This window comes from Diorhabda sublineata, chromosome 9, assembly GCF_026230105.1.
Source record: "Diorhabda sublineata isolate icDioSubl1.1 chromosome 9, icDioSubl1.1, whole genome shotgun sequence".
Taxonomy (NCBI): Eukaryota; Metazoa; Arthropoda; class Insecta; order Coleoptera; family Chrysomelidae; genus Diorhabda; species Diorhabda sublineata.
The window spans coordinates 17,036,241-17,058,820 of record NC_079482.1 but is presented as its reverse complement, the minus strand read 5'-3'; the positions used below and the strand labels follow the sequence as shown (position 1 = coordinate 17,058,820).

Sequence of the window (22,580 nt, the reverse complement as noted above, 5' to 3'; positions counted from 1 at the left end):
CAAACACGATCTCTCCAAAATGGTTACACAATTTCAATCCGAAACTCAATTCACATTTGTTCATTAGAATAGAAAGTATGAAATTCTGAGACGTATCATAAATTTGTGGTCTGTGTGGAAAAGACATACAAAAAAATCTTCAAAGCACCAATTTTCGGGATTACATTAGTTAATTAATGCGACATTCAGAGTCGGCGGATTAGGTAGAAGTGTCTAATAAGAAAGTAAGTCAGATTAGTGGAAAGTCATCTTGTATATCAATATGAGTTTAAAACATTTAAAAGCATTAAATAGCAGAAATGCGATCAATTCACTTTTGACCATCAATCTGTCGACATAATGAAAAATTTACAATTAAAATAAAAACGACTAAGACGAGAAAGAAAAAAGAATATTCCAAAAAAATATTCGATGTGCCAATTCGTTTGAAGTTTAAAACTAAAAATTTGACACCAATTAACTACAGACAACATACTTGAAACTGACATCGCACAACGAAGAGGCTTATTGGCATGGTCATTTTCGTATTCATACCAAAATATTTTATTTGAATGTCATGGATATATGTACATACATTGTATTATAGATGATTTTTATGATACACTTAGTGTTTTAGTTTCGCAACACTAAATTACACAACGAACTTGCTGTACAAAATAGTTCTCAAAATAATTCCTAATTGTTTTTGCGTGTCAGTGAGTGAATAATTTATATAAAAGCATTATAAAATTTTTATTTGAAAAACTAATTAGATATTCTCATCAACCTGACATAGATTTATATGTTTACAAGTTGTACATTGCTAATAAGAATGGATCTTCCTATTATAAAATTCGAATAATTTTGAATACATCATCTTTACTGAAATTCATTAATCTATGCCGTGAATGACCTCTTTTGAATGACAAGAAGAAAATAACCTAAGATCATTCTAAATATATCAAATATATTTAAAATAAAACAAGATTTGAACACATACCACTATTTAAAATAACAAAGTTACAGTCGACTTCCGGTAGAACCGGAAGTTGGCCATCTTTGAAAATATTTTAGTTAGAAAACCCAAATTTTACATTGAAGATGATGACCGATCGGGAAGGCCAGTTTCTGTGTCAGTCCCCGAAAATATCGATGCAGCTCATGACATGATTTTATCAGACCGGCGAATTGGGTTAAAACGGATCTGATCTGTGCTCGATTTGAAAACGATGTATACTTCTTAAATCGAATTGTGACTATGAATAAGACTTGGGTACATTTCTACGATCCAGAAACAAAGCAAGAAACGATGTAATGGCTACACTCCGGTTCTCCAAGACCTGAGAAGTTTCGTGTCCAAAAATCTGCTGGAAAAGATCTTGCTTCATTGTTTTGCGATTACAATGGAGTAATCATGATTGATTTTTTGGATAAGAGTAGAACAATAACTGGATATTACTATTCGACATTACTGACCACTATACGGGAAAAAATTGAAGAGAAAAAACGTGGAAAGCTATCCAAAGGTGTTTTGTTTTTGGAGGAAAACGCGCCTGCACACAAATCTCATACTGTCTCAACAAATTCGTTATTGGGTTTGGATTACTATAACACACCCCTTATTCACCAGATTTGGCTCCGTCCTACTATCATCTCTTCCTCAACTGAAAAAAGTTTAAAAGGTCGTAAATTTTCTTCCAACGAGAAGGTGATAAACGTTGTGGAGATCTGGTTTGCAGAGCAAGAAGAAACATTTTTTTGGAAAGTTTAGAGACGTTGCAGGTTCGCTGTAATAAATGTATCCAATTAAGAGGAGAATATGTTGAGTAATAAAATATTTTGACATTGAAATTTTGAATGGTTATATAGTAGGCTAAGAATTTTTTAATATATCCTCGTAAGTATAATAATTTGCAAATCACTAATTTCATCTTTAGTTATAATTATAGTTATAATGCTAGCAAAAAATACCATATGACTATCTAAAAATTTCAGTTGTGATGACTTTGACTATTCTCTAAATGCCTGATAATTTACTGTTCAAATGCTTATATTTTTTTGGTCTTTTAGTTTTTAGTCAGTTAATCCTACCTAAACATTTTTTTGTTTTCGGTCTAAGGTTTCATCACTGGCAATTTCTCACTCTTGTTAGTTTATGAGCACAGTACTAGATTCATTTGACGCAGCAACTATTTTCAAATACTTCACAAAACTTACCACATTTTACATATTTTCTCTTAAAATAAACAATATTATTTTGGTTACAGAAAATTCGTTCACCGACCTGGAACGTCAATACAAGTTAAAAATTAGAAATCATATCAATTAGTGGCATTCTTTAGTGAGCTTCAGAAAATATATCTAATGACTTACATAATGATCACATACCAAAATCGGGAAGCACAAAAATGTGAATTAGTTGCCAAAAATTTCGATTTGCTTTATTAGCATCAATAGATTCTGCCTACAAATTTTTCTACCCAGATATTAGAACGTACGGAAAAGATTGTGACTCAACAGTATTTAAAAACACTAAAAAAATGAAGATTCCGTTTTTGAAGCCTTTGGAATCATTTATTGAAATGCGTAGATAGAATCGTCAACGAAAATAAAATAAAAGTCACGATATAGTAAGAAATAGAATTAGTAAAATTAAAAACATGAGAAATGAACAACCAAAATCTCAATGTGGAAGGAGTGCTCATTCGTGAATATTTGCAGAAACATAAGCGAAGAACTATAATGGAGAATATTGATGGCAAATAGAAGTCACTTTCACCTTAATAGGCATTTTCAAATCCGAAAACTTCCACATAAAACCGACACACTAATAATCCCCATCTCTCATCTATCTAAAAAGATCATGAAATCTCAACCAATAGGTACCAGAAGTAACCAAAAACTAAAACGAGATTGAATGAGACGTCTGAGAGATAGAAGCTCTCAGATATAAGTGAGAATCGATGGACAGATGTCAGTTGTAACTAATTATAGTGATGATAATGTTAAGAACCAGATGTAAATACAAAAGATGAAATAGATATTCACCAACCTATTACATCTTGTATTCTATAGGCAATTTCCCAAAGTTAGCGCATATTCTATTCCATGTTATTCAACAATTATAACTATTAGTTCATTACCAATTTCAATAACCATTATTTAGTTATAATTTTAACTACTTAAAAAGTGATAGAGGACCCAAAACCTGGTGAATAAAATAACTGCCGTGTTATCAGATTACACCTGAGCATATCTATCATAAGTGGGAATTATTTGAGCCACTGAAAATAGCATAACGCAAATAACTTCTTACGAATACTATTAAATCTTTAAAAAGGCAATCAATCTATGTAAACCGAGAAAAAAATTTGTCAGAATCGTAGAAAGATCACGCTACATTTTCAAAGCTCACATAACCGTGTCTAAGTCTTAAATGGAGCTGGCATATAGCGCGAAAAGAAAATTAGGCTACGGTAAAACTAACTGACGAAGCTAAATTCAAAATATTCTCCGTATATACCAAGTAGTAAGTGAAAGATCTGTCAGTGTTTAATTTGGCGTTTGACCATTTAAATATAAGTGATGAAGATGAAGATAGTTTCGATGATGAACACGATACTATAAGATAAGAAGATTAGTACTGAGTTATCTGTAGCTGCATTTATTAGATTACAAACCTTGGTATGCGTAGTATGTAGTATAAACACAAATAAGAAAAGCTGGATCAGTTTGTTTTCCTGACCATCGCTATAAAATATGACATAACCCATACAGTTACCCCAATTGAAAATTTTAAATTAAAAAGAATTTCCACACAGAAACGGACAAACGGAATACCCGTGTGAAATGAAAAAAGTGAGAAATCTGATTGTATCGACTGTAGGTCGATGATTACCGATATCTACATTTCCACACAATGGCATAATTATTTTGTTCGCACTTCAAGTGCTCCACCGAACGACATTTTAAATTTGACTTTTGAGCCGTTGGCAAGTTACAGAAAGAATTTGGAAGAATTATAGAATTTTCTGTAAGCTAAAAAAAATACTGCGTTTTTTCTGGGTTGTCGGAAAAATCAATCAAACTAAATGATCGCAGCTTAAAACCATTGAGATTTACGGGAAATTAATTTTTAAAGAAAATCATTTCTAAATGATATATTATGTTACATGTAGAAGCAACTTCATGAACTTTTATCAAACACACCATTTCCATTACATTTTTGCAGTATCACATATTGCGTGAATCGTTTGAATCATATAAAGCTGCAACGCGTTAAAAATTGATTGTCTAAATAACTACGAATGAAAAGCTTTACAATTTCCGGAAAAAATCAAAAGCTAAAGATCAAATGTCATTATCTCTAGTACTCTTCATTTCGGATTATCGAAATATGAACATGATTAATAATAATAACTTACTCGAAAGCACTATTATTAAAATAGTTTGCCGATGTTCGGAGTTATTCGATGAAAGTTTAGGAATAAAATTAAGTGAAATTGTTTAATCGGATGTGCTAGTGGTAAAACTGACATAAGTTCAGCGAAATGAAAATCTATAAAATTTAATACTTTCAGGGACATTAGATTTTATCAGGGACAACTACAGATTCATAAAATATAATTTGGAATTTATAACGCAAGAAATCAATCTGTTGGATTATAAGACGTGATGATATGCTATTATTGATTTCTCATAATTATATATATTCTTCCTTTAACATATTCCTTTGTCTCGAAATTTCTATTCTTAACTAATCCCTTGAAAGTTTCACTCTCTATTTCACAGCTTTCCTTTGATCGGTACCAACATGTTATCAATTTTCAAGTCTTTTTGGGGATAATAGAAAGAAAATTACAATTATAAGATTTAGTGAATCAATATCGGTTCATTCATTCACTTTAAATCTCAATTAATCCTCTTTATAAATTATTTTCAGTAGCTCTTATTATAATCTTTGCGTTCGTACCTAATTCCATTTGTAGAGTCTGAAATTTGGAATAACTTCAAGAGTTCAATAACTAATTCCTTTTTAAAGGCTAGGACCCTTGGACTTATATTCCCAATCTCTATTTCCAAATTGCCTTAAGACGGCTATAATTATACCTCTACATAAAGGAGGAGATAAAAATCAATCATCGAATTATTGCCTGATTGCACTCCTTCCCGCGTTATCTAAGATCATAGAAAGATTGGTCAAAAAGAGGCTTTTATCATTTCTGTTAAAATATAAAATACAAGGATGTATTGATATCTAGTTAGCCTAGACCAGTTCCATACATAAACAAAATATTGCGTTACCATAGCAACGAACAATAAATTATTAGAAGTGTCAGTGTAAAGTTTGACGTCAAAAAAATAAACCAGAGTTACGCAATGAATTAAAAAAAAATTAAATGTCCACAGAAATTGTGAAAATCGAAAAATTGGAGTATTGAGCCATCATCAAGTATCTCTATTTAAAAGGATTAAGAGGTAAGAAGATTTACGAAGATATACTTAATACTCTTGGTAATCAATGTCCTTCGTGTGAAACCGTGAAAAATTGGACTGCAAGCTTCAAAAGAGGTAAATTTTCCATTGAAGATGATGACCGATCGGGAAGGCCAGTTTCTGTGTCAGTCCCCGAAAATATCGATGCATAATGTACTGATTTTATCAGATCGTCGAATTGGGCTAAAACGGATATCTAAAGCACTGAATATTTTATACGAACGCATTCATCATATGGTTCACACCAATTTGGTCATGAGAAAAATTGCTGCAAAATGGATCCCCTAATGTTTGAATGTTGACCAAAAGCGTGCAACGGTAGAAGCATCTCGTTCGTTCTGTGCTTGATTTGAAAACGATGTAGACCTCTTAAACCGAATTTTTACTATGGATGAGGCTTAGGTACATTTTTACGATCCAGAAACAATAGATGAAATGGCGACACTCGGGTTCTCCAACACCTGAGAAGTTTTTTGTCCAAAAATCTGCTGGAAAAGTTCTTGCTACAGTTTTTTGGGATTGCCATGGAGTAATCATGATTGATTTTTTGAATAAGAGTAGAACAATAACCGAAGATTACTATTTGACATTACTGACCACTCAACGGGAAAAAATCAAAGAGAAAAGACGCCGAAAGCTATCCAAAGGTGTTTTGGTTTTGCAGGACAACGCCCCTGCAGACAAATCTCATGTTGCCATGCAAAAAGTTCGTGATTTAGGGTTTGAATTACTAGAACACCCCCCTTATTCATCAGATTTGGCTCCGTCCGACTATCTTCTCTTTCTTCAACTGAAAAAAAGTTTAAAATGTCATAAATTTCCTTCCAACTAGGAGGTAATAAAAGCTTTGGAGGTCTGGTTTGCAAAACAAGAGGAAACATTTTTTTCTGAAAGGTCTAGAGGCGTTGCAGGTTCGCTGTAATAAATGTATCCAATTAAGAGGAGAATATGTTGAGTAATAAAATATTCTGACATTGAAATTTGGCTTGGTTCTATAGTAGGCTAAGAATTTTTCAATATATCCTCGCACTTACTATCAATGAATTGACGCTATATTCTCCCTCCTAAATGATATCTACTCTAGTCTAAACAGCTATCACACCACTGCAACAACTTGTGATGTTTCCAAGGCTTTCGACTGTTTTAATCATATTATTTTAATCAACAAATTGCAGTACTACGGTTTTAGGGGAACACCTCTCGCATGGTTTAAGTAATACCTTACCAACAGAAGTCAGCTTGTTAGGGTAGATACAACGAAGTCTTCTTGCAAGATTATGGAATGTGGAGTGCCTCAAGGCTCAGTACTAGGCTCTATTTTATTCCTTCTGACGACATCTCCTATCTAAGTAGTCGCCTACAGCACATGCCCGCGTTCATCTGCCCTCGAAGCGTCTGCACGAAGTGATCAGAAGTTGAAAAAAAAAGGTCCTCGTATATATTTTGTTTGCGAATTTTTTGAGCTGTGTATGAGTTAACCTCTGTTATGAAGAATGTATAAAAATAGCACATCGATTATAAGTAAAATAAGTTCTTTTGGAGAGACCGATCTACTAGGTTTATTAAACAGAAAGTTATTGTCTAGGAAATAGAGCAAAGAACTCATAGAAGTTACGCATTTATTCGGAGAAAAATATCCTGCCCTACCACCCATATTCTAGAATGCTGTACAAGGGGCAGAGAGACAATTTAGAGAAAACTTTTTTATGGACAATCTATCCTCAGTAATTACTACTATTACTATTTTTACCAGGTTCGACAGTAACAACATCATGTTTCCTGATGAACTACGCTGATGTAAAATAATCGATAGAAAATTGAGCAGATGATCATCAACGTAGAAAATGTAGATGTTTGTGCAGTGATTGTTGGAACTTACAAAAAAAACTCTCAATTGAGTACAAGATTTACAATGACTGTAAAAAAATTAGGCCAGCTTTTTATCTATGGTCAATTTATTTTCTAGCCTTGTAGATGTCAATTTCCCATATAGAGTCATCTGGTTTATAAAGTTGCTGCACATTTCCAGTTCGGAACCCTTTTTCGTGAAAATATCGATGATGTATTTTATTTTGTAAATATGTCTATACTATATTTCCAGTTATAATGGAACCTAATTAATGGCTTCTAAGATCACCGGACCTCAGTCTGCTGAACTTCTACTACTGATTATTATCTATTATGTACTAACAACTATAATTTTGTAACTCGGCATATTGAAATTTTATTTTATTCGTTTTATTATTATTTAAAGGTTTTTATGTTTGTTTTTCAGTTTTCATAATCTTATGTTCACAAATTGTAACAATTTTTGACGATAAAGTATTTCTCTAGTTTGAGTAATTGCTGTAAGATTCTTTCTAAATTTAAGTTCATTTCGATATTTATTGATTTTCCCTTATTTTTTGTGGCCCCTACTTAAATGTTTTTTATAATGTAGAATTTACATTTTTTTCAAAAATAGACATTGTTCGTTTAATAAATCACTTTATCAAAACCTTATATACATTCAAAAGTCTAATTGGACAAAGAGCAAAAAATTTTGTTTTTAATTTTTTAGATCTTTGTTAATAGTGTGTTTTTTATTAAAAAAATGTAATTTTATAATTTCGCTCTTTATAGTTGGCTCTAGAAAATCCAAAAATCATACTAATTCAATGATTTTTTTAAAATTCTCGTTTTTACAGCGGATTTATTAAAAAAATATGGGAAATATCTTACCTGGAGATTTCATATAATTTTATGACTATAAATATGATCATAAACGCACTTCTTCGCATATAGTCCTTCATAACTTTTTCAAAAAGCATCAAATACAGTTCATACATTTCTTTTTGTTAATCTACATAAAAAAGGACATTTTGGAGAAGAAATTGAAAAATGTTTATTTATACATTTTTTTTCTCAGTCAACCTTAGTAAGATACCATTTTTTTATGGTGAAAATTTTCAATTTTTAATAGTTAACTTTTAATATTATACACTTGATTAGAATATGTGATTTTAAGAATGTTTTTGTTCATATAACTTTGATGATTACTTAATAAAAAAAGTACAAACGATTATATGGGAGAAAAGGTCAATTTTATTATTATTTTTAATTGTATTAACATGATAAATCAACATTTTTGTATAATTTTTTTTTCTTAATATGTTAATTTTTTTGTAAATTAGGCAAAAACATATAACAACTTCATTTGATTATTTGGAACAAATATACCATCAGTTAAAAAAAATTCATGGAAATCGGATGATTTTTCGAGGAGACCACGGAAGTATAAAATTTTACCTAATTTTTTCAGCATAATTTTTATCAACAATTCTATTTTATATTGTCATTGCCAATATATGTCTAATATATTTATAACAGTGATGAAAAACTGATTGATTAATTTGAACTAATACACGATAGAAAAAAAAATTGAAATTACCTACCTGTTCAATCTAATTACATACCAGCATAACCCCTTTTTAGAATCAAATTCAATATCAATCCAATAAACTTTTTATTCGTTCCACACACTAAACTTTTTTTATGTATCACTTCACCTTCAAAACTCACAAAAACTGCACAAAAAGTAAAACGTCATAGTTACGCAAAAAATTGACCACAGTAAATATTGTTAAAAACTTTTTCGCGTTTCGATCGTAAAGAAACGCAAAGATATCTGAGCTTCAAATCTAAATAAACAAGTTGCGGTGCGTACTGCGATACGAACAACACTGACGACGCTGTGCGCCTCCATTATCAACGGCGCGTCTGACGGTGAAAGTCGGCTTTATCATAGAAAGAGTTTGCGGCGAAATATCTCGTGATTATACATGCTATTAATGCTCGGCCGTGATAAGTAAAGCGCATAATGTATTTGTTAAAGCTGAGGCTCACAATGAAATAGTTAAGCAGATTATTAATTATTCTCTTTTTGTTCAACTATTGGTTTTATTGTAATTCGCACGAAGAAAATCTTTCATATCTTTGAAAACACCAGCTAATACATTAATAACACAACTTATTTAGATTACATTCATGTAAGAAAGGATGAGGTCAATTTAATATTTGTTAAAAGCAAGAAGGTTCTTTTCGATCCGATATATCAATATAAACTACAATATAAACTAAAATCGAATATATTCCCAAGTACCTACCACAAGCAGTGACGAACTAATAGGGGTGCGGAAGGGGCAGCCCGCCCCGATCCTCCGATCTTGAGCGCCACACATACTTCCGGGTTTCCCTGATCAAATCCTAAACAAGACTGTAAAAATGTGCTTAGTATTATCGAAGTTTTAAAATAATTGGAAGGGTCCACAAGAAGCGAAGTTTTGAAGACGATCAAATGAGCTATAATGTCTCATCACCTTTCACACACACACTAACTACACGTCTTCAGTGGTAGTACAATAAAAAGAAACCAAAATTATGCCTTCGTGTGGTTTCCTCTTAGGTAAAAACAGAACAAAAAAGTTCTTCGCCTGATAGTAAGTGTAACTCTTATCCATAACAGTTCATTGCCACCCAGAATATAAAAATTGTGCGCGGCAATGCACTGTGCACCTTCAGATAATAGTTGTTAAATCTTTAGAGAAATTATATTTGTCCTTTTCGTTTATCGGATACTGGCTGGAGTGCTCAGTAAAAGTTGTAAAAGAAAACATAGAGACAATTGTGAGTAGTTTGGAACATTGTCAGGATCTAACAAAAGCAAATCTAGAAACAAGATCAGGAGCAAGCCTTGTGATTTTACCTTTCTGGCTTCCTATACTGGAGGAAGTAAATTTAGTTCAAAATATTTGCAGTCTCCAAAAATGACTCTGGATATAGGAATCACCAAACTAAACGCCTTGGACGAGTATTTAGTGAACAAACGAAACACGATTGTAGACAATACTGTAACTTTTGGCATAAAAAAATGCAATTGACAAACTGATACAAATTTATAGTGAATTTGACAAGGAGCAAGTTTTCCAAGAAATAAAAAGGTACAGCAGGTATGTAAAAGCTATCGATACGAGTATGGAGGTTGCTGCCAAATGGATAGCCCAAGAAATTCTTCAATTTATAATAAAATGGGACTTCAGTGAATTTTTACGCAGTATATCACTTATACTTCAATACTTTTTGATCATTTGCATCTCGGTTGTATCATGCGAGAGGAGTTTCCGAAACTTAAATTGATTAAAAATTATCTTCCGTCTACAATGAGTCAAGAACTACTGATTAATCTAGCTGTGCTTTCAATAGAAAGAAAAATTTTAAAAGAAATAGATTTCACAGAAGTTATTGAGGAGTTCAGTAAATTGAAGGCACGAAAACACATATAACACAATACAAAAATTACAAAAAACTATCTTTGATTTATTTTATCTAATTTTTTTGTCTATCGATTCGTATACATATATATATATATATATATATATATATATATATATATATATATATATATATATTCGTATATTTTATTTTTTTCACCCATATCCAAAGCTTGTAAAACTACATTTTTTAAAGCTAGGGGACCTAATTCAGCTTTGCCGCCCCGAGCCTCTGACGGGCTTGTTCCGCCACTGAATAGAAGAACTGAAAAGTTTTTTGATATAATTTAATTTTATTATTCGAGGGCCATACAACGATTACACTTGTCATACAATTTTATAGTACGATTCGACTTTAGCTTCAAAATAGGCTTCATTTTGACGATAACATTTCAATCGGCGCAAAATTTATAACCACCGAGTAATCTCTTGAGGTCTGAGCATAGGAAAAATTCGACAAGAACCGATCTGGAAAATAGCTTGAATCAAACCAATACTAAGCATAATTCATTCAATGTTGCCATCCTTTTTATTAATTTATGAAACGGTATAATGTATTGATGAAACAGTACTTCCTTCTTCAAATGGAGACGTTTTTCTGTAGTTTGTGCAACAACCTTTCCAATGACGCTACGTAATAGTCGTTGCTTATGATTCTTCTCATTTGAAGACATTCGATTTATATATTTGTCTATGCTTTCAAGTCGGTTCATCATGTACAGTCCACTAGGCGAACTGTCGATTGGACTCCAGTGTGAAATGATAGTACCATGTTTACGATTGCACATCTCCAAACACTGCTCATATCAAGTGAGCATCAATTTGTTGTTGTTTTTACTCGATAGTGAGCTCAGTTATCCCAATAATCGCCACATCAAGGCTATCCGAATTTATTTTGTGGACTTTTTTAATATCTTCTTTGGTATCAACCTCTTTAGACGTTCAATGTGTTCATCATTCTCGGTGCTAATTTCGCCTTGTTTAAACTTAGCAATCAACTTCTCAATGGTCGATTTTCTTGAGAAAAAGTCCGATTAATGTTTATCAAGGCAAGCTTCAATAGTATTTTTTGCCTAAAAGCAATGCTTAAGTCAAAAATATTTTTCTATTAAGTATATTGATCATTAACATAAATCATCTACGAGTATCTATCTATCTATCATTTGCATAGGATCGAGTTCCGATATAAAACAAGCACCCATAATGCCCAATGATAAAGCAACCTAAACTAAGTTATATATTTGGCTAGATCCGTGCTTCCTAACGTGATGCCCTCGCCCCACTGAGAAGCAAATTGATTGTAAAGGGGGGCAATTCGAAAATGGAATCGGTACGACTTTAATCCATTTGTTTTGAGCCATTGAAGTATAATGCTTCGGTGCCGAAATTGGAAGAAAATAAATTCTTGAATAATTGTGGCTTATAAATATTATAAATTTGTTTTACGAGACCAAAATATCTCTTGGGTTTTTGGCGTCGTGAATTTTACCTTTCCACAGCAGACGGCAGGCTCTACGTTGGCACCCGGTTGCTTGAAAATCTCGCTAAACAACACAGTTGATCGCATCCGAATCAGAGAGCTTAAATTTATAAGGAAAGTAGTACGATGAGTACTAGCAAACACAAGCTCACAGTGTCACCACTCGACTCGGGAGCAGTTGAGTTAAACAAGTGTAACTTGTAAGCCAAGATCAGTCTGAAATATCGCGAGTCAACTGACAGACGTCAGCTGAGTCTGAAGATCAGTTTTTCCAAAGCCACATGTGTATTTAGTCGTAGATTTTGTATTATTTTAGGCTTTTTACGGAGTTAAAGGGGTAGAGGAAGATTCTGCTTTTAATTCAAGTGAACTATATTTTGTTATTGTTTACTCTTCACTTTTGTGAATATAACATCCAAATTCGTTTACTTCTAAATATATCATTAGTAAAAATCTAAAAGAAAGATTTTCTCATTAAAACAAATGGATTTTCCAACATGGATGATGCAGCCAATGTTAGTGGATTTTTCAAAGATATCAAACATGCAGTATCAAGAAAAACTCGCAGAAATGCAAAAAGTTGATTCAGTTGAAACTTTATTTAATATTTAAAGAGCGATAGCATTGCTTTGTGAGGAAATAGATACCATACACCCAAATTTAACCAACTGTCCAAGACTATTTTTATAATTTCCCTCTTTCTATTTAGCTGAATGTAGATTTACTATGAAAAAAAAATCTGGATAGATCTGGAGAGATTTGATACTGAAGCTAACCAAATTTGAACCTAACAAAGTCTCTGTGCAACAAGCATCAAGCGAAAGGATCTTACTAAATTTAAAATATTAAATTATTATAGAAATAATCTGTATTGCAATTATTTCGATTTCGAATTTTAGTGTTTCACTATATGTTTTACATATTCAGTTACTGTGTTTAGTTAATAATTTCCTAGTCATTCGTTCCTAAAACCTCTCATTTAAATTTGTTAATTGAACAATTCAATTTTTTTTAATATTGAAAATTATCTAAATGTTACATAAGGGGGCATAAAAATTTTAGAGGGCTTGGATGGGGCACAAAAAAGGTTGAGAAACGATTGAAATCTGATATCTTGGGCTCCAGATATTTCTCATTAAGAGCTCCTTTTATGAAATTATTAAGTTGTTCTGGCCTAAAAGTTGTCGCTTTTTTAGCTATATGCTATTGTGGATAGGTATTTACTTTATTTAAATACGGCACAATCATTTGAGTTCAATAACAATAATGGAATAGTGCCTTTCGACTACTTATACAGAAATAGAGATTCATCCTGATATTTGGTTCGTAAATAATTCCAAGAATCCTTTCCGAATTATCATAGTGAGTTATTATAGCTCATGCAGTTTTTTATAGATGCTATTAAATGCTTTGAATCAGTTAATATAAAAATTATTGGAAGTAGATGAATTATTTTATTAGGGACTGATTCTACATTAGTTCGCACAAAATTCTACCTTGTAACATGCCATTCGGCTTGTTACGTTATTTTTCAAACATTTTGAATATTCCTTTATTCACATATTGTGGCACAGTAGTCACTTTGCATTCAACCTCGAAATTGATTCGAATTCTTTCTCTATCTATCTACATTACACCTATCAAAGTAAATTTTACTAACTTTGTGGTTTTTTTAATCATTATATTTGCTTGTAAAAAAATATAAGCAATTTTTAATATAAATTCGTATTTTTTATTTATTTGAGGAACGAATAAAATAGAATAGATTCCTGTTTTGTTATATTTTGAAAAATATAAATTTTCTTGTATGTTAGAGCATAAGCTCCTTTTGTTCAAATCTGCTCTTTCCACTCGTTCCTTCTCTCGTAATTTCCCTCTGTGTTCCCGTTTCCTTACTCATTTTATTTTTTTCACGCAGTTCTACAATTGCCAAGTTAGAAGTTTCAACTACCAAGTATCCAACCACCAAACTACAAATTCAACTCACTCCAACATCTAGAAATCCAGTTGAGAGCTGCAACTATCCCGGATTTCCACAGATAAGTCTCAGCCTTATTGTTAATACAGTAGAAACTCGATTATCCGGCCCTCAGTTATACGGATTCGCGATTATCCGGACTATCAACAGCGACCAATTAAATAATTAAGTAATATCGAGCCAAGTTACAAAATGTATAAAATATGTACTAAAAGTGGCATTACCCCGCCCGTGCCCCACGGGATCACTGCCCCACGCTGATGTGCGTGCCGCGTCTTAATATGTCAAAGCGTGTTATCGCTTAAAGACAAAATAAATATTATTGATTCATTAAAAGGAGAAACCGGGCGTAAGTTAGCTGATGAGTATGGTGTAGATACATGCCTATCTTTAATATTAACTCTTTGTTTACAGCTCGACACATGTTACATTTCTTCAAACGGTTGGATCAACTAAGATTGTACAACAAATTGCATCACCTGTGGACCTTTTCGCTTCAAAACCATATATTATTGATATTATGAGAAATAATAATCTCGGGGAATTTTATCTACACTATAATACAGACATTAAAAAAACAACAATCTTAGTTGCCTACTGTTTAGCTTCAAATAATGTTTGTGTCTAGAAGGATCAAAACCAGTCTTTGACAGTTCTAGCAAGGTTCTGTTTATTTTTAATTGATTGGTATCATAGTAAACCCGGTAAGGATAATTGTACGTATTTAGGAAACTATTTTATTGTCATAGGTCTTCAGTAATAATTGTTCAAAACTTCAAATCAATCCCTCACAGGCATAGTCAATAAAAGCCTGTTAGTAATAATTGTAAAAAGGGCACTACGTTTTTGATAATTGAATTTCTGTTGTCTATCACTCGAGTTTTATTTCAAATATATCAGAGATTATTTTTTCATTGATCACATTAATTTTATCCAAGCGTAGTAGAGGTTATTTTTCAGTTTGGTTTTCCAATAAGCTTGATCATTAGTTTTTAGTTATTTATTAAAAATGCCTTATTTAGAATCATGCAACTAATCTGAAATTTAGAGTTATTTTAACACGGATACTGAATTCGAGTTATGAGATTTTGGAAGAAGTAAGAATGTCCACAGCCACATGTCAAATTTCGTTTTATCGATAGAATTCAAATGAGTAAGCATTGATCACAAGGAAAAATGAAAGCTCATTAGTCAGAGGTTGATCAAATGTTCCTATACTAATTTGAAACCGATCCGAAACAAATATTGGTACATCGAAAATCTCATTAAACAAGTTTAAATGAGATCGTGCAATTCCCCAAATAGATACACACGTTCAAGCTTGTAACAACTGAGTTGTACGACAGATTTTTTAAACGTGCTAAACATGCAAACGATTCTACCGCATTGGACGATTGATTGAACGATAACTCCACACACTTTGCAATTGCCAGTTAGACCAACAAAATAACAACAAATTAAATCTATGAACCGACTTTTTGATGATTCTTTATTGGAACAAACCTAGAATTATAAAACACCTTGGTTACAATATTCAGTATTTTGGAAATATGTACTACATTAAAACATAGATATATCGTATCAAATTATTTATAAAAAAAGTATAGAAATTCTTTCGTTGTTAACTCGAATGAAGATAGTATAACTAATGGGTTCTTCATTATAAAATAAGGCCCAGATAATCATTAGAAATTTGAAAAAAAAGTTTTGATCCAATTTCCTTCAAATGTTGTATCAGCGCCAAAAGTATTAGAGTACATTAAGATCCCAAGAGCTGTGGGATCGGAATAATGAGGAAATAATAAACTTACATCAAAGTAGATTGAAATTTTTCCATCTTCAATATGTGTATTCTTCACATGATAAAAAATGGTAAATAATATGACTAATAATTAGAGGTTTAAGAAATATCTTCGTGAATTCACATTTTTACAAAAAACAAGGAAAATTTTTTCTAGGAGCATTCAATTTTGCTCATACAAAAAGACTAAAAAACATGTGTAAGGTAGGTTTGAAATAAGTTTACGAGTTCAACAATACTTTGAAATTGTTGAAAATCCTGAGAATAAAGTACTATATTTGGAAAATAGTGATATCAACGAAATAAGCTTAAATGATTGTGACTAGGAGAATATTGGGCAAACTAGAGATCTGTTGATATCCGGTTTAAAGAGCACCTAGATCTTTTAAAATTTGTACGGACCATCAAATCGAGTATTGCCGAGCACGTTGTCTTTCCCAATAAATTTGTAAATGTAAGAATGGTTTAATTAGGGATAAAGGGTATTTTCTTTACAGTTCACTCTATAATTCATTACTCAGGGAATCAATGTGAAATTTCTCACCGAAGTGGATTTTCCCACTGAAATTGTTTTTCGCTGCAGAAGGTTCATTGATGGGAAAATTTAGTAGATATAGGTAGGTCAACTTACTAAGTTACAGTCTACTTCCGTCTCTGAAGACATTAATTGGTTATCGACACGTGCGTTAGACAGTGTAATTGATATAAGTGTAGCTGTAAATGATGTCTCCAGTATGAATATCACCAAGGTTCCAAAAATTCCAACTTAACTTCTTGTTGAGAACAAAACGATGTACTCGCGTTTTCTCTGCTTCTTACTACACCACAGGTTCACTAGTCAATTCAGTAGCTCTTAATAGTTTCTTGTAATAAATATCGTTACTCAACCCTAAAAGAATACTACCGTCCTCATGCTTAACCTTAAAACAGCATGTTCCTTTATAAAACTTTCTTATTACTATCGGGACTTTCACGTCTACGCAAAATCATTAAATTTCAACGTAAGTAATTGAAGTGTGATTTAAAGAATTTGCGGAAACTATAATCCTATAATGCTAAGCCAAAATGAGATTTTTAATCACAGTTTCCGAACTTCACGTTCAATTTTCATTGGCTAGATTTTTATTACTCTTTTCTCGAGTTGCTTCCTGACACTCATTTACTTGTAACATAAATTCTAGAAGTTTAATAATCGTTTTGCAAAGTTATCAACGATTTACCCACTTACCCAGATTTTACACTAAGTTCAAACTCAATTAGCTATTGTTCAAATTCTAGAAACCTCTGTAACTTCTAATTATTAAAAGACATCCATATAAGGCGATTTGATAATTATTAGATTTCAAAAAAGAAAAGCAATCGAAACAACCCAACACCCGGTAGAATTCACTCATTTATATACTAGGTAGCCTTTCCCAAACCTTTAGGATCACGCCCCGGTACGAAATTTCAAATTTTTTCCCTACCCACCTTTCTAAAAAACGCTAAACGCAGTTTCAGACATATAAGTGGTGACAAAAGGCATTAACAATTGTATCGCTTTTTCGCTTACGCTTGGATATTTCTTTTTATAGCGCAACCAAAAATAAATTAATGGTATAGTTTCAAATACGTACTTTTTGAGATCGGTGTCGCATGAAATTTCTATGAAAGTATCAACTCCTTCTTCACCAACATCAAGTATTTTTTCCTCTTCCATATCGACAAAAAAGGCATCTTTAATCCTCATATTATTTGAAGGAATATGCGGTAAATTTTCTTCATTGTAATTTGAAAACGTTTCAATTTTCAATTTGTGATATTTTAAAAGATCTAAAATTTCCTTTTTGAAAGTCGTTTCCACAAAGTCATTTTTTTAATTATTGCGACAATTTTTACCGATACTCTGAAAATATTTAAAAAGCCTTCCAAATTTCAACTCAATTCTTCGAATATAGCAAATCTTCTTCTTCCTGCTGTTGTCACTCCATCTTTTCCTAGGTCTTCCAAGGCTTCTTTGTCCTGCTGGTGATTTGTCCCTTCATATTTTCACAATTCGTTCTTCCACCATGCGGTCAATGTGCTCATTCCATTTTATCTTTCTATCCAGTACCCAGTCATTGATGTTATCTATCCCGCATGTTTGTCTTATGTTTTCACTTCTTTCTCTATCCATTAGTGTTCTTCCCGCTATTCTTCGAACTATTTCCATTTCTGTAGTCTCCAATATCCGTTTCGTTTTAGAGGTCTCAGGTCGGGTCTCTGCTGCATAGGATAATATAGGTCTGATTGCGGTCTTGTATATGCGGGCTTTTGCTTCTGTTCGAATGTATTTATTTCGCCAGATTGTGTCATTTAGGTATGCTGCTGCTCTTGAGGCTCTTGTAGCTTGGTTTTTTACTTCCGTCTCCACGTCCCCGTGTCCAGATATTTCGATTCCCAGATATTTAAATTTCATTTCCTGGTGTATTATTTTGTTATCCACCACAAGCTTACATCTGATCGGTGTCTTGGAAATAACCATTGATTTTGTCTTTTGCCGCTGATATTATCATATTGAACTTTTTTGCTGTTTTGTTAAATTGGTACAGTAGCCTTTGCGGATCGTCTTCGTTCTCCGCCAACAGTACCGCATCGTCTGCATAGCACAGGATTTTGACCTCTTTATTTCCCATTTTGTATCATCTTAGTTTGCGTGCTTGTTTTATGATTTCATCCATCACTATGTTAAATAGGAGCGGGCTGAGAGAGTCCCCTTGCCTAATGCCCCTATTTGCAGGTATCTGTTCAGTTAAGTCATCATTTATTATTGCTTGGATCGTATTTTTTGAGTATATATATTCGATTATTTTAATGACATTATAACCATTCTTATAACCATTCATAGAATCTATCCTCAAATGGAAAAATAGCATCTAAATCAGATGATGAGTGCTTGCTCAGAAATACCAAAACTTCGTCTTTTAGCTCAGACAGACATTTTAAAACGTTTTTTTTTTCATGTTTTTTTTCAGGACTCAGTTACAGTTTTCTACGACCTGGTACCAGCACTTTGGGATACGCTGTACACACAGATGACAGATTGAATCACTTTTTTAATCAAAGTTCAGAACCAAAGTTGACAAAAACTGGATAATTTAATGTTTGTACACCTCGTACAGTTTCTCTTTCGTACAGTTTCTCTTAATGATTCATTATCGTTGAGTTGTACTGGTGTGTTTGTATCCTTTTTATTGTGTGTAGTGTTATTATTTCTGTTATTTTTTCAAACTAACTTCGAATAAATGCTGTGTATAACATTACGGATCTATTAATGAACTTTATTTGCTCCCAAATCCTCAAAAGGACGTTTTAATAAATGGATGCTGGATATATACAATACTAAATTAACTGTAGGGGATTCATTATGAAGATCAAGTGATAAACTTTATAATTATGTCTAATTACTTAATATGTGACATTTTAAATAGCTTTTTTGTATACAATATTTTATTCAAAAATAAATATTTTTACCATATTAATAGAAAATAACACGTTTTGTCCATGTTATTATTATAATTAGAGGATTATCATATTACTTTTTATTACCTGATTTATCTACATTTAACTTGAGTAACGGAATAAGTACCCTTGCAATAACTCTAATATTCTTATCCTAATAAGATTACAACTTATAAATTTCTCAAATTTAGTTTTTCTTATAATAATTCTCAAATTTACATGTTTTGTGATATTATATCTTAAAAATATACCAATAAAAACATAAATTTGGAAGTTAATTAGTTCTAAGGTAGCAAATGATGTAAACTCTTCTTCTTTGGGTGCTCTCTTCTAACCCCAGCAAAGTCATTTCTGTCTGGCCCTTCTTATCAGCGTCTGAGAGTCTAAACCGGTCCACTCGCGAATGTTCTTCAGTCATGAAGCCTGTCGTCTGCCCTCGATTTTCCCTTCCATCCTTCCTGTCAGTGCCTATTATTTGCATTACTTCTTCGTTACTGATACGAGCGGTCCAGGGAATTTTCAGCATCCTCCGATAAATCCACATTTCGAAACTCTCTAAGCGCCTTAGTGAGTTCACCAAGCCTCCGTTCCATATAATAAGGTGCTGTATTTATAACATTTCATCATCCGGTACCGGATTTTAAGATCGAGTGCTCGGGATGTAAACAATTGTCTCATTTTTAGAAAGACATTTCTTGCTTCCTCGATTGTGATCTTATTTATATATCTGGGTCTATAGCTTTTGTTAAACAACAACCCAGATATTTAAATTTCTCGACATTTTCGATGATGCCACCATTTACGTTGATAGACATGGCAAGAATGTTTTGGAGACAATCGTGGTTTTGGTCTTTTTGACGTTGATGTTGATACCATAATTATTTAAATTACGCATCAAATTAAAATTTGAAGCTAGTATTTTATGGATGTCCTATTAATAGTTCAGGTTCAGACCTAGAAAAGGATAACTTAGCGCCATAAGAACGATACAGGAAGAGCCAGTGACAAAAGTCTCGAAAGTTTCTACAGTAAATCATTTACCTACTGAAAATGAAAAGCCACTTCTGGCAATCTTGTGTGGCCGGGGTGCACTGCCCTAAAATTTTAAGGGGGGTAAGAAATAATAATTTGCTGTTCGATATAGAAACCAAGGTGTCCACAGTGCGATAAAAAAATGAATTTTAAAATTTACAAGAGAGAGTAGAGCATATTTGTTATTTAGTGTTCTTTGTAAGTTATGTTACTGTTGTTCTAATGCAACTAAGGGACACTGGATTATTAGAACCAAACTATGAATGCAATGATGAGTATTCACCTGTTGTAAAATTTGAATTGAATGACAATCGAAGTCTAGGACTCTATTCAGGCAACAGCTCGTACTTTTTTAAAATACAGTAAAAGCTCTTTATTCGCGAGGTATATGTTCCAAAAATATGTCACGAATACAGAAACCGTGAATACGGAATGGTAATTTGTATGGGATTATGGGGGATACGTTCCTAGGTGACAAAATAAATAAATACATAAAAAACAAATATATAAAAAATCAATTTTATTTAAGTTTGTGAACATTTTGATCAATTATCTTTAGGCTTAGGCAACGGTTTGAAGAATTTTGTAATTTTCTCTTTCTTGGCAGTTTTTAAAAGCTCAAACTCATACGGAGCAGTCGCATTAGCAATTTGCCTCTTAACAATAAGGCTTCGTTCCATAGACAGATCAATGTTCATAAAGAAATCGTAAAGCTCATTTGCCATTCTTAAACCTTCACTAACATTTTTCAAATTAAATGTCACGTTTCCAGTGCTTGTTGAAGCCTCTTCTTCAATGGGCTGTGAATTTAACATTTTCTCCAAGTCGGTTTCAGCCAAATCTTCTTTCTATCTGCTCGAACCCATCTTGTCCTATTCCATTTGCGATTTCGGCTATGTTTGCAGTCATAGTTTGAGCTAGCACAGATTCTTCATCATTGTCCGCAGCCAGAGCAGGCCACAGTTTTTTTCAGCATGACTTCAATGTATGTGGCTTCAGTTCTTCCAATGATTCTTTTATGTTTACGATGCATTTTGCAATGTCAAATTTCTTCCAGCATTCCATAACATTCGTATCAGGATTACATTCCATATTATCCAATATGATTCTGATGTAATACAGCTTAAAGGCCTGTATTATTCCTTGGTCCATAGGTTGAAGCAAAGCCGTCGTGACACTTTTATATTTGGATGCATAGTTTCAAGTTCGCGAAGATGACCTGGTACATTGTCCAAAAGTAGAAGTGCTTTAAAGTCTACATTCTGTTTTTTTAAATAAGTTTCAACTTCAGAAACAAAACAATTCCGGAACCAGTCACAAAAAATAGCGCTTGTAACCCATGGTTTCTTATTAGCACGCCAAAACACTGGCATTAAACGATCTGTAAAGCATCAGTGGTTTAATGACACAATCTCCAGATGCATTCGAACATAGCAGCAGTGTAACTCTATCCTTTGCTGCCTTAAATCCAGGAGCAGACTTTTCGCTTTTAGAAATGAATGGTTTGTTTGGCATTCTCTTCCAAAACAGTGCAGTTTCTTCTGCATTAAATACTTGCTCAGGTTTGTATCCTCCATCAGCTACTAGGTTTCTTCTGGATATCGCTTTGTTGCTCTTACCATAGAACGAAACAGCAACATTTAAAATATGTTTAAGTACTTCATCATTGAATAATAAAAATGCTTTCATTCTGTTTATTTACATTCCAAAAAACGATTGCGGCGAAGGCGGCTTATGTCAAAGTCGTCTGCAATATCATTTAACAACATACTTTAGGCTTTAGATCTTTTTTCTTTTTTTTATTAGTTCATTTGAAAGCATTTATAATGGATATTGGGTTGGATACCTATTGGAATCCTTTTATTAGTATGTACGTATTTATAAGATCCGCGAATAAATTTTTAGCCACGAATATAGTTATTGGTTACATTTTTTTACTCCGCGAATAGTGAAAACGCGAATGAAGGAAGCGCGAATAAGGAACTTTTACTGTATAGGAGGATTAGCTATAATAAAAAAAACGAA

General features: G+C 32.6%; 1 protein-coding gene across 3 annotated transcripts in view; it reads right to left on the bottom strand.

Moving 5' to 3' along the window:
* LOC130448864 (FMRFamide receptor-like) overlaps window positions 1-9,236 on the bottom strand; it is a 416,668-nt gene extending 407,432 nt beyond the window's left edge. For all 3 annotated transcript variants that reach the window (XM_056786416.1, XM_056786415.1, XM_056786414.1), the window contains exon 1: window positions 8,910-9,236. The gene's annotated coding sequence lies outside the window, so the exon portion shown is untranslated. The remainder of the gene's footprint in view (window positions 1-8,909) is intronic.
* Window positions 9,237-22,580: the final 13,344 nt, after the last annotated feature.